This window comes from Camelus bactrianus, chromosome 27 (assembly GCF_048773025.1).
Source record: "Camelus bactrianus isolate YW-2024 breed Bactrian camel chromosome 27, ASM4877302v1, whole genome shotgun sequence".
NCBI classification, from domain to species: domain Eukaryota; kingdom Metazoa; phylum Chordata; class Mammalia; order Artiodactyla; family Camelidae; genus Camelus; species Camelus bactrianus.
In genome coordinates, this window is record NC_133565.1 from 18917374 (window position 1) to 18930254 (window position 12881).

A 12881-nucleotide genomic window follows, 5' to 3' on the forward strand; every position below is an offset into this window, starting at 1 on the left:
TGAAGCAGAAGAGCCTGAGATACACATTTGCTCTCATCTGAACTCTCAATCTCCACAGACCCAAGTTGCCTGAGGCACGTCCCTAATTTTCCCCAATTCTCATCATAGGCCCAATTTTTGTGACTTGGGTACTGGAGAGCTTTCAGAAGGTGTGGTGCGCATTCTTGTTAAACCTGCTGTGAATTTCCTGGTTCCCCCACCCTCTGGCCCTGCATGTAAGTGTAGCCACTCTTCCAGTCAATGAGACCTTTGTGTGCCACAGGGCAGGAGGATGTTGCTGTGAGAGAAGGGTCCATTGGGAAACTCCCAACGTCTTCCTAGAGGCTGGGAAAAAAACTAGAAATGTGTAACTGGGCACGCTCTGGGCTATTCTTTTGTTAATTTATGAACTGGGAGATGAATGTGGATTTATTGGAGTTGTATAATTAAGTGTCACCCTGGTACAGATCATAATCATCACTGAGCATCAGGAAGCAGGGAAAGAAACAAATTTCCCTCCTCAACGACATTGTCTACACAAGCCTCGGCCTCTTCAAGGCTCTGTGCCCATCTCCTCTAAATACAATAACTAAGGTGGGCAAAAACACAAAATGTAATTTAAAAAAGGAGGATAGAATGACCTATACTTCATTTTCTTTCTTGGAAGCTAAATTTTTGAGAGAACACTGAAGTGAAAAATCCGCAAGACATCTCTGGACTAAGAGTGGCTACTCCCGTGTCACACATCAATGCAGCACCATCATCATTTCCTCTTTCCCTCCCTTCCTCCTCCTCCTCCTACTGCTCGGTTGGCCAATCAGATGCCTTATCCCTCGCAAGGCAGTGATTAGTTCAAGGATGGGAGTATGATCTGGGCTGTCTATACCAACTCAAGGCTTCCCTGGGACCTTGGCTGGTGACACAAAGACAGAAGTGCTGTTGTTTCTGAAATCATCCTATATAATCCAGTAACTGCTGGTGATGAGATTGAGAAGGAAGCCAAGGAAGAGAAAGGCAGTGCAGAGCGGAGCAGCGCGGGAGTGAGGTGGACAAGACGTGCCAGCATCCAGCAGGGCTGGGAGACACAGCCGTCTAGACTCTTCACTGATGGGAACTGGTCAGCTCCTCTTTTGCTTAATTCAGTTGGTCTGAGTTGGCTTTTTGTCATTTGCAAACAGAGATTTCTGAATACCATGCCGGGCGAGTAAGTTCCCACACATGCTTGTTTATCAAACGTTTAGGACATGCTTCCTTTCTGCCACAAAGAGCCTTTGCATAGCAAAATCTCATGACTCATTTGAACCATTTTCAAATCAAGAGAACATATCTATGTGTTAGTTGAAGAAGACCTGGCACATCCTTGGGTCTCTGAATAAGTGTCTGTGTGTGTGTGTATATGTGTGTCCTTTAACTTCAATAACTAAAAAGTAATGACCATAAGTTGGGTCACCTGGATCACATAAAATAACTAAACCTAATTCATGAATTCTCTGCCAATACTTTATTTGCAGGAAGATCTACTTTAATGCTCATAAACTGAAGAGCTGTGTGACCTTAAGCAATCTCCTTAACTTCTCTGAGCTTTTGGTGTTCATCCTATTCTCTACATCACCTGATTATTGTGAGTCACAAATAAGCAGATACATGTAAAGTGCTTAGCACAGGGGCTGGCACAAAATAAAATCACTTAGTAAGTGATGGCTATTTTTATTAATGTTACCATAACCATCATCTTCATCATGAATGAAGCTTCACAGATAGTTTGAATACTTTGCATGCAAGTAATGTTTTATTTACTGTTTACAAAGTACTTTCATGTGCATCACCCAGTGTGATATCCTGAGTCTACCCAGCCTCACGATGTCCATTTCACTTCAAGTTAAGAGCAATTTTCTTCAAAGTTTTCCACATCTGCCAAGGTCCATTGAATCTGGGATCATATATGAGTGACTGAGAAATGTTTCAGCAGCAGAGTTAAAAAAAAAAAAAAAGGAGGACCTTTTTTAGCACAAATGTGGCACGGTCCAATATCTTTCATCAAAATTGGAATTTTTAACTGCATAATAAGACTTTGGTTACACTTGTGAACAGACCTACTCAGCAGAGAGGAAATATTATTTTGACAAGAGTGTCTTTCTTTTTTCTTTCCCTACTGCATTATTGGTCCCAAAAAGAAAAGTCTGAAGCAAACTCATTTTTCACATCCTTGGTCATTTACAATATTCTCAAAGTTGGACCTCCTGGAAGACTTTCTGTGCTTCGTGTTACCAACATAAGCAGATTGTTGAATTTGACACAGTCCAATGTTTTGTTTATGGAGTTTTTTCACGAAGGCAAAATGCTAAAGTGTGACTCTATCATAAGATCTTTTTTTTCCACAGGAAAATACTTCTGAATTAACAACTGGGTAAAAATCTTCAATTGTATTGTTTAATGTAATGTTACACTTTTGATCTTATGCAGATTTCTCAAATAAGAAAAGGACTTAATTTAATAATTTAATAATTTAGCAAAGCTTGCTAGTAGTTCTTTTTGTGCTGGATCTGGATGTGGTTTTATCTAATTCAGGGAAAATACAGCTTCTTTATTAACTGCTAAGGGGACAGTGGTGATGTGGAAGGAAAGATTCATAAAATTTTACAAGTATAAATTTTAATAATCTCTTGCATAAAATCCCCAAACAAACAAACCAACAAACTTGTAAAACAAAACTTTCTTAGGTATTCAGATTACTTCCTCTTTGTCAGAGCTCCTGCAAGAAACTGGAAGAAATACTGAGTTCTGAAGTTTTCTCTTCTATTTAGGTCACACATGTAGCCCTGTTACTATGTGACTTCTGATGTCACAACAGTAAAAAAAATTCAAATGCTCTTTGTTTCCTGTCATTGATCCACTGATCTATTCTGTGCCTAGATTGTTAATTTATCAAGAGGACTTAGTTCTACATTTACTTATTGTACATCACAAAGTGAATGTCAAATTCTAGACTTTAATTATTATAAGAAGATGAACCAGAATATTTAGGCTTCATGAAACTGAATGTATTTTATTTTTTAAAATTTATTTAATTGAAGAATAGTTAGTTTACAATGTTGTGTTAATTTCTGGTGTACAGCATAATGATTCAGTTACACATATATATTCCTTTTCATATTCTTTTTCATTATAAGCTATTATAAGGTAATGGATAGTTTCCTGTGCTATACAGTAGGACTTTGTTGTTTATCTGTTTTATATATAGTAGTTAGTATCTACTAATCTCGAACTCCCAATTTATCCCTTCCCACCCTCTTCCCCCACTGGTAACTACAAGTTTGTTTTCTATGTCTGTGAGTCTGTTTCTTTTTTATAAATAAGCTTGTATGTGTAATTTTTTTCAGATTCCACATATGAGTAATATAATATGGTATTTTTCTTTCTCTTTCTGGCTTATTCCACTTAGAATAATGATCTCCAGTTCCATCCATGTTGCTTTAAATGGCATTATTTTATTATTTTTTATGGCTGAGTAGTATTCCAGTGTATAAATATACCACAACTTCCTTATCCAGTCATCTGTCGATGGACATTTAGGTTGCTTCCATGTATTAGCTATTGAAAATAGTGCTTCTGTGAATATTGGGGTATGTGTATCTTTTCAAATTAGCATTCCCTCCAGATATATGCCCAGGGGTGGGATATTATCACACAACAAAAAGAAAAGCAAAAAGAAAAAGAAAGGGACAAAGAAGAAATACAAAATCAACTAGAAAACAAGGTTTAAAATAGCAACAGACACACATCTATTAATAATCACCATAAAAGGACTAAATACTCCAATCAAGAGACAAAGAGCAGCAGATTGGATAAGAAAACAAGAGCCCACAATATGCTGCCTACAAGAGCTCCACTTTAGGGCGAAGAGACACACATTGAAAGTGAGAGGATGGATAAAGATACTTCACATAAATGGAAATGGTAAGAAAGCAGGGGTAGCAATACTCACATCAGACAAAATAGGCTTTAAACCAAAGGCCATAAAGAAAGATAAAGAAGGACACCATATAATGATATTAAGGAGCAATATTGAATATATTTTGAAAGTCAGGGAGCTGGATTCTCCTAGTTCTTAAGCAATTGCTTACTAGTAAATTAGGTACCCTTAGAAGCTGTATTAAGATATGCTGCAGATTTGTTTGGTAATAATTCATAAATAATTCATAAAAAAGGTGTGTTAGTGTGTTGGTGGAGAGTGTCTTAGAGAAAGAACCACAGGGACAGGCTACCCCATTCCACTCCATATCATCAATGAACATTAGGTAACTTACTGCTAGGTATTCCAGAAGTGATGCTCAAATTTTAAATTGACACTTAACAAATATTGCTTATCGGTTTCAGGTGGGTAATGCATGTTCAGCTCAGTATTCCATACACAAAGGGAACCTCCGTATTCCTAGGTCTCAATTAGCTGACACACATGAGGTCAGACTAACATTAATAGTTCTTGAGAGCCTCCCCTGGACACCACCAGGACCTCCTGTGCACGCCTGGTCCCTTCCATCACTCCATCTGGGCTCAGCTGGGCTCAGCTGTTCTCCAGAGCTGCTGTGAGGTCTAGGGGTGGACTGTGTGTGTGGGAGGTCCCTCCGTCTGTCTGTCACACTTCATCACTTCAGCCTGGAGGCAACACAGTTTGGACCTGAGTCTCACAATGGCTTTTACTAAAATAACCCCTTTAGCTTCATCCTGCCACGTCTTGATAGAATGTCAGACTGTTTCCGGCACTGCCTGGGAAACACACAGCATCCTGCTCCATCTACCTGGCTTCCCACATCATTATGGATGCCTGTGCTCCCAAGTTCTTCTCTTTCAGTTCAAACTCCCAACCAATGTTGGACATGAACTTACGCAGATAAAGAGTTGAAATAAATTGGGTAGCAGGAGAGGGAATTTCTGGTTCCACAAATCTCAGCCCTTAGTTTTGCTACTGTTAGTATATTTCATTTTTAAATTAAAAGTATTTAATTTATTGAAACTAAAAAAGAACAAAAACAGCTCACTCATTTCTCTTACCCATCCCCTCCCCCACCCCGCCTTTGGCAACCATTAATCTGTTCTCTGTATCTGTAAGCTTGTTTTTGTTTTAGTTGTTGCTAAAGATTCCACATATAAGAGAGATCATACAGTATTCGTCTTTCTCTGTTTGACTTATTTCACTTATCATAATGCTCTTGAGATCCATTCATGTTGTCACAAATGGCAAGATTTCATTCTTTTTAATGGCTGAATAATATTCCACTGTATATAAACATATATGTATATACCACAGCTTCTTCATTTATCCATCAGTGGACACTTAGATTGTTCCCATATCTTGGTTCTTGTAAACAATGCTGCAATGAATATGGAGTTGCATCCGTCTTTTTGAGCTAGTGTTTTCATTTTCTTTGGAAAAATTCCCAGAAGTGGGATTGCTGGATCATAGGGTAGTTGTATTTATATTTTTTAAAGAAAACTCCATACTGTTTTCCATAGCAGTGGCACCAATTTAAATTCCCACCAGCAGAATACAAATGTTCCCTTTCCTCCACATCCTCACCAACACTTTTTATTTCTTCTCTTTTTGATGCTAGGCATCCTAACAAATGTGAAGTGAAATGTCATTCTAGTTTTAATTTGCATCTCCCTGATGATTACTGATGTTGAACATCTTTTCATGTACCTGTTGGCCATCTGTATGTTTTCTTTGGAAAACTATCTATTCAGATCTTCTGCCCATTTTTTAATTGTTTGGGTTTTTTCTTTTTGCTATTGAATTGTACTTGCTCCTTATATATTTTGAAGATATACATCATTTTAATAGATCATTTTAGAAGAAGGCTTCAGCATAAAGTGAGTATTGTCTCAAAAGACAAATAGACCCAGACGTTTTATAAAAACAGCTTCTTTTGTGATTTTCTGATTATGACTGTATTGAACTCTAAAGAAATTAATAGCTGATGGTTGTACATACACAGACCATCACATAAAGTGAATAGAAATTTAAAGAAATCTGTGAAAAATCAAAATAACAAGATTGCCATGATGATTTTGTTCAGGGTGACTCAGATAGCGAAGTGATGTGGGCGTTTTCAGTAGTCAGTGACTCCTGCATGATATTTGCATAAAGAGAACTTTAAAAAGGTTACATTTTTTTCTACTTTCATATTTACTCCGTGTTAAGGTTATAGGATCTCATTGGCAATGTTGCTAATGCTATTTTGGTAAACTCTAAGTCTGTTCAAATGTAGTAGGATAGAACATTTGAGCTACAGTGACAATAAATATATTTTATGTCCCAGGAACACTCAAGTTGTAGTATGTTTGAGATTCAGTGAATGTTGTCTTTGCCTCAAACTCTGAAGGGAGAAACTCTTGTTTATAAATTGTAGCGATTCTTGTCTTTGCACTTAGCACAAAGTCAAATGTAGATATAATCCACTTTAAGCACTTTTGGCAAAATGTCAAATATGCCTGTTTTTTTTGATGAGGGGGAAAAAAATCAACTCTTCAATACAAATCCTCCACTCTGTGTATGACTTCTGTCGGTCCAGCTGTGATCTTGTGAACTTACGGGATACTGATTCTATACAGGAAGTAAGAGGCAGATATGTAATGTGGGACATCTTTCTATTCCATTTTGGTTTTGTCTGATTCAGAGTTGACGTATATAGAGTTTCACATAAAGGACCCTGTTTATATATTCTTTATTCCTCCCTCCTAAACGTGTAAAATTTTATATGCTTATTTGAGTGAAATGGTCCAAGGCTATTCAAAACCAATCCAACACAGATTATTTAATTAATGCTTCAGCGTGCCTATAATGGACTCCTTTCAAAGATATTTGGTAACATAACAACTGTATGTGTGTGTATAACTTTTTTTTAACTCACCGTGCTTGGAGGTGTGTACTAGACTGTAAGTGCCTTGAAGAGCAGGGCTGTGTGGTTTTGTTCATTTTGTTTACCTTGTAAGACCTTGTGGAAGGTTTTGGAGAAGTAAACACCAGTTTATAATTGTACAGACTGTACCTTCCTTGAGATGTCTGTCTGTGAACTGCCATGGTTCTTAAATTCACCTGGTAAGGTGGATTGGGCAAGTCTTATAATCCTTGCTCCACAGATGATAAAGCTGAGTCTCAGAGGGAGCAAATACTTTGAGATTCCCTCCCTGTCTCACTGCATCCATTTCTTGTGTCCCACAACTGGACACTTTATGTTGAGTGGAAGGAGTGTGACCATAAGTGGTGTCAGGGAAAAGGCTGCTGACGAACTGTATGTTTGGATTCACGCATCAGGTCAGTGACAGTTGATAGAAGCCTTCCTACAAAGCCACAGGGCTTCTTCAGCACTGGCATCTCACTTCCAGGGAGTATCCAACTACATTTAAGATACCCATGAGAAAAACCTCAGTGTGATTGGCAAGGAGGTTCCCAAATAATAGCAGTGGAAATGCATCTCTTTCTGAAAGTGGTCTCCAGCATGTAGAAGTTTTCCCTTAAGCTTCAGGTTTAGCCTTTGAGTTGCTGGACCATCTTCATCTAATTTTTACCCAGTCTCATTCACTGTAAACTGAGTTATCTCTGAGATAGGCAGGATATTGTATGGAGAATGGGTCAGTCACAATAAGCTCCACTTACTGGGCACATGCTACCTTGTATCTTCAGGTTACAAATATTTATACAATAAAATGTCTTATCTCTCAGAGCCCCAGTGAGACACAACATTTAGCTGAGTCTTGCACATAATTCTGGGATGGATGATGTAATAGTTTGGCTTGACCCTTGGCATTGTGCTACATGCTGATATATTTCTATCCAACTCAGCCAATAGTTTATTGAGCACATACTACATGCCAGGGGACTGAGCTAATTCTGAGAATATTGTGGAAAATGGTACACAGTTCTTGCCTTCATGAAACGCATAACCTGGTGAGGACAGATGAGAAGAAAGGAATGGCAATTGGGTTAGTGTGACAAGAGAACAGTCCCTAAGATGGGAACAGCGTTTTCGGAGGGCTAAGTATGCTGGAACTTCCTGGTTGTCTCAGATCTTAGATAGCCTTAACTTCCTCATGTCCTGACAAGTATGGGCTCTGGTCTTCGTAGTTGTGAAATACCTTGAAAGTTTCATGACCTACTGAGAATGTAGTTTCATCATCTGTGAACACATAGGAATTAAATTGGATGGTTTAAAAAGTACTTTCAATGAAACATTGAAGCCTTTCCTCTAAGACTGGGAACGAGAAGAGGGTGCCTACTTTAACCACTCCCATTCAACATAGTTCTAGAAGTCCTAGCCAGAGCAACGAGGCAAGAAAAAGAAATAAAAGTTACCCAAATTGGAAAGGAAAAAGTAAAACTGTTCCTGTTTGCAGATGATATAATCTTATGTATTGAAAATCTTAAAGATTCCACCAAAAACTCTTACAACTAATAAATAAATTCAGTATCTTTAAGGATACAAAATTGACATACAGAAATCAGCTGTGTTTTTAAACAAAATATCTAAAAAAGAAAGATAACAATCCCATTTATAATTGCATTAAAAACAATAAAATACTTAAGAATAAATATTAAAGGAGGTGAAAAATCTGTACATGGAAAACTATTACACTTTGATTAAAAGTTGAAGAAGTCACAAATAAATGGAAAGATATCTCTTATTCATGAATTGGAAGAATTAATATTGTTAAAATGCCCATACTATCCAAAGCCATCTATAGATTCAGTTCAGTTTTCAAAATTCCAATAGTACTTTCCACAGAGATAGAAAAAAAAACCCCACAATTTGTATGGAGCCACAAAAGACTTTGAATAGCCAAAGCAATTCTGAGAAAGAAGAACAAAGCTGGAGGCATCACACTTACTTATTTCAAACTGTATTCCAAAGCTATAGTAAACAAAACAGTATGGTGCTGGGCATAAAAGCAAACACATAGGCTAATGGAACAGAATCAAGAGACCAGAAATAAACTTTTGCATATATAGTCAACTAATATTTGACAAAAGAGCCAAGAATACTCAATGGGGAAAAGCTAATCTCTTCAGTAAATAGTGCTTGTTGAAAACTGGATAGTAACATGCAAAAGAACGAAATTAGACCCCTATCTTACACCTCTCACAACAATTAACTCATCATGGATTAAATACTTAAATATAACACCCCAAACCATAAGACTTGAAAGAAAACATAAGGATAAGTCTTCTTGATATTGGTCTTGGTAATGATTTTTGGAAAAGACAGTCAAAGTGCAAATAACCAAGGCAAAATTAAACAAGTGGGGCTATGTCAAACTAAAAAGCTTTTGCACAGTAGAAGAAGCAATCAACAAAATGAAAATGAAATGAGAGACAATATTTGACAAACCATGTATCTGATGATGAGTTAACATCAAAATATTTAAGAAACTCATAAATTCAACAGCAAAAAAAAAAAAAATCCAAACAATCTAATAAAAATAGTCAAAAGACCTAAAGACATTTTCCCATAAAAAATGTGCAAATGGCCAATAAGTACATGTAAAGGTGGTCAACATCACTAATCATTAAAAAAATGCAAATCAGAAGCCATAATATTACCTCACACCTGTTAGGATGCCTATTATAAAAAAGGCAGGAAATAACAAATGTTGGTGAGGATGTGGAGAAAAGGGAACCCTTGTGCACTGTTGGTGGGAATGTACATTGGTACAGCCAATATAGAAAACAGTATGGAGTTTCCTCAAAAAATTGAAAGTAGAAATACCCTATGATTCAGCAATTCCAATTCTGGGTATAGATCCAGAGAAATGAAATTAGGATTTTGAAGAGGTGTCTGCACTCCCATGTTCACTGCAGCATTATTTATAATAGCCAAGATATGGAAACCACCTAAGTGTCCATCAATGGATGAATGGATAAAGAAGATGTGGGATATATGTATCTCCTTAGTGGAATATTATTCAGCTATGAGAAAGAAGGAAATCCTGCCACTTGAAACAACACAGATAGACCTTGAGAACTATGCTAAACAAATTGTCAGACAGAGAAAGACAAATACTCTAAGGATCTCACTTATATGTGGAATCTTAAAAAATCAAACTCATAGAAACAGAGTTGAATGCTGGTGCCAATTCTGAGGGCTGGGAGATGTTGGTGAAAGGATACAAACTTCCAGTTGCAAGATGAGTAAGTTCTAAGGACCTGATGTATCCTGTCTGTAGTTAACAATTCTGTATTATATATTTGAAAGTTGCTAAGAGAGTAGATCTTCAAAGATCTCACCACACATAGGTATATATTTTGCAACATGTATGTGTATCAAATCATCACGTTGTACACTTTAAAAGCACACAATGTTATATGTCAAGTATATCTCAATAAAATTAAGAAATAATCAAAAGCCTTTTCAACCTGAAAGCATTTTTGTTGTTGTTGTTGAATTATTGCAATAGTTACCATTGATCAGAGGTTGAATATGTACCAGACCCTGGACGGGAGGCTCTTACAGGCATCATTTCATTTAATAATTAGCACTTTTTGTGGATCTACTGCATAAACGTGGCTGTAAGTAGCACCTAGTGTAGTATCGTGAGTGTTAGATAATCATGAAGGAAACAGATGGTCTTGCCCAGACATCTTCCTGGATTTAGATATTTGATACCCTTTTGGGAGGGATTTGCATTACATATACCTATAAGCATCTATGTTCAATTTATATAATATTTGTATGTAAACTTTTTGCTCATGTGAAAACCAATCCATCTGATGCCTCACATAATTAAAAAACTCTCAAGTCAAAAAAGCAGTTTTCAAAGCAAAACAGTGTCCTTTCATCTGGTCTAGCCATTTATTTAAAAGGGGAATTTCATTTAAAATGCTTCAGAGCCACCCATCTCTATCAACTGTCTCCTTTTGCAAAGGCGGTTAAGTCTTTTTGGAAATATCTTGTGCTGCTTTCAAATGTTATTGAACGTATAGAGAAGGAAACGGAGCCTCAGCATGGTGCCCACCAACGCTAGATCCCATCATCAGGAACTGGACAAGCTGGAATTTGAACCCAGGTCCATCTCATTCCAGATCTTGGCCTTTAACTTCTGCGTGGCAACAAGTTAGCACCTTGATGCCAAGATTCCTTTCTAAGGGACAAGGTAAGTCAGTTAACTCATCTTTAGTTCTATTAGGATGGAAATGGATCTATTATTATTTGGACGTTGCCAACATTGGAAATTCTCCCAGAGTGTCAAACAACTGGAAAAAAGTGACGTCATGTGAATGTCACAAACGTTTCCCAGATTAAGACCTCACTCTGTGTGTTAGAAGAAAGAACCTATCTGTGAGGTTGGCCTGCCTGGGGTCTGGCCCCACACGGCCAGCTGTGGGATCCTACCCTCTCTGAGCCTCAGTTTCCTCACTTATAAGGCTAAGCAAAAAATAGCCACTCTGAAGGGATGCTGGAACCACTGGAGATCATAAATTGCAAATCTGTAGGGTTCCCAGCAAGGAAAGAACAATATTGTCCCTACTCAATAAATCTTAGTAATAATGATCATTTTATTTTCCTGCTTACAAGCCACCAAGTTCTCATGAAGCTTTTGGGATAAAACTCTACCTCCTTAACTGGGCCTAAAAGTAACCCTGCCCGATCTGATCCCTGCCCATGTTGCCAGTCCCATTTTTAGCCATTGTCCTGTGAGGGAGAGTGGGTTTTTGATTGCTCAGATGGTTCAAGCATTACCCTTCCCAGGACCTTTGAACATGCTGTGTCCTTGGCTTTCTATTAACTCACTACTCTTTCTTGTCCTTGAGGTCTCAGCTTAAATGTCACTTCCTCAGGGGAGTCTTGCCCGAATTCCGGGAAACATCAGGTCCCCTCTTATACATTCCCAGAGTGCTTTCTTATTTGGGATTCTCCCCACAGTGATAATTAAGTGCTTAACTCATCTTTATTTGTTTACTGTCTGTCTCTTCATTAGGATATAATCTCCAGGAGGGCTCCAGCTCCTGTCCCTGGCATAGCTAGTGGTCAATGAGTGTTCACTGAATAAATGAAGAAAAGAGTTAATAAATCAATGAATAAGGGACTGCCTTATTATAAGGATTTCTCGTCGTTTCCTGATCTGTTTTGCTTAAAAGAAGGCATGGGTGTGAGCCACGGAGGTTTTTACCAAAATCACAGATTTTTTTACCCAAAGCTGTGTCCTTTTCACCCCCGATGAGAGTAAGACTTCCTTGGGGACCGTTTGTTACCTGTGGCACGGCAGGCAGCCTTGTGGACCAAATGAGCTGCATCCACCCCAACCAGAGTGAGACATTGGATGATAAAAAGATATACCACCTCCTGGAAACAGACGCTGGATTTTATGGTGGAAGCAGAGAAGCCAAAGCCTGCAGGTGCGGGCTGGGCTGACACAGGCTCTGTGGAGCATCATTAGAGCCTCCTTAGAGATGCGGATTTACTCTGTGTTTAATCAGGCACGGGCAGAAGAAATGGCTTCATTTCAGCTCGATGAGAGGCAGATCACAACAGGAAGATAGATGGCCAATCCGGTTCATCACCACAGGCATATTGCCTTAATTTGAAGGAGCAGCCTGGCACCCATGCTAATCAAGAGGAGAGGGCAAGCCAGCTCGCGACGAGGGCCAGCCAGTTTAACTCTCAGTGCGTCCCTTAAAGAGAAGCTCTTATTTGTTTTCTTAATTGATATTGTAAGGAAGGAGAGAACCAGAAAACGCATTACTCAATCACTTAAGAAGTTCCCCAGCTTCGAATTCAAGATGCTTAAAGCAGGACTTGTTATACCCGAAATGTCTAAACCTCTGCCTATAAAGAAGTTTCACAGCCAACGAATGAAGTGTCTCAGGAAAGACGATCAATTTGCCGGCTGCTTTTTAGTACCTGGTC

General features: G+C 38.2%; 1 long non-coding RNA gene across 17 annotated transcripts in view; it reads left to right on the forward strand.

Annotated features, from left to right (window-relative positions):
- Nucleotides 1-12881, forward strand: part of LOC105075165 (uncharacterized) — a 113665-nt gene that overhangs the window by 82497 nt on the left and 18287 nt on the right. For 13 of the 17 annotated variants that reach the window (XR_012502795.1, XR_012502782.1, XR_012502794.1 and 10 more), the window contains one exon: nt 1-12881. This exon is cut by the window's left edge; it is cut by the window's right edge and continues 16833 nt beyond it. This is a non-coding gene — a long non-coding RNA (uncharacterized LOC105075165). The other 4 variants (XR_012502783.1, XR_012502790.1, XR_012502786.1 and 1 more) reach the window with 4 other exon arrangements.